The sequence below is a fragment of the Leptonychotes weddellii genome, chromosome 10 (genome assembly GCF_054177405.1).
Source record: "Leptonychotes weddellii isolate Sample4059 chromosome 10, ASM5417740v2, whole genome shotgun sequence".
NCBI lineage: Eukaryota > Metazoa > Chordata > Mammalia > Carnivora > Phocidae > Leptonychotes > Leptonychotes weddellii.
In genome coordinates, this window is record NC_138378.1 from 44,462,329 (window position 1) to 44,462,886 (window position 558).

Consider the following 558-nt stretch of genomic DNA (forward strand, 5'->3'; position numbering starts at 1 on the left):
TTCTTAGTTTTTAACATCAGTTAATACAGTTTACCCAAATACCACTCAATTATTGCTGTTCCCATTATTTATCCTTTTGAAGAATTTAACATTTCACTCCATTTTAGAAAGAGATTTACAATTATTTAAATTTATTTATGATTAAGTGGTTTCAGTTTCACTACAGTCTTTTGGTATGAGGTGGATTTAATAAACCCAATTTTCTTTCATGTCTAAATTGGTTGGAATAATCTAGATTCTTTTCTCAAGAAGTGGTATAATTTCGGAACACTTACATATCTGAAAATATCTTTCTTCCATTGTCTTCACCTGTGAAGGCATCTTCACTAGGTATAAATCTTGGATTAAAAATTTCCCTCTCCAAAATGCGAAGGGATGGTTTCCTATCAACTCTTGGCACGGCATGAGGCTGGCTTGTTTTTTCTTTTCTTGCAGGTTACTGGTTTCTGTTTGTTCTTGCTTTTATCCTCAAATTTTAATACTTTAAATTATAATTTGTGTCTAAATTACAGGATGTGTCTAATTATAGAATGCTTTTCTCAGTGATTTTTCTGGAAC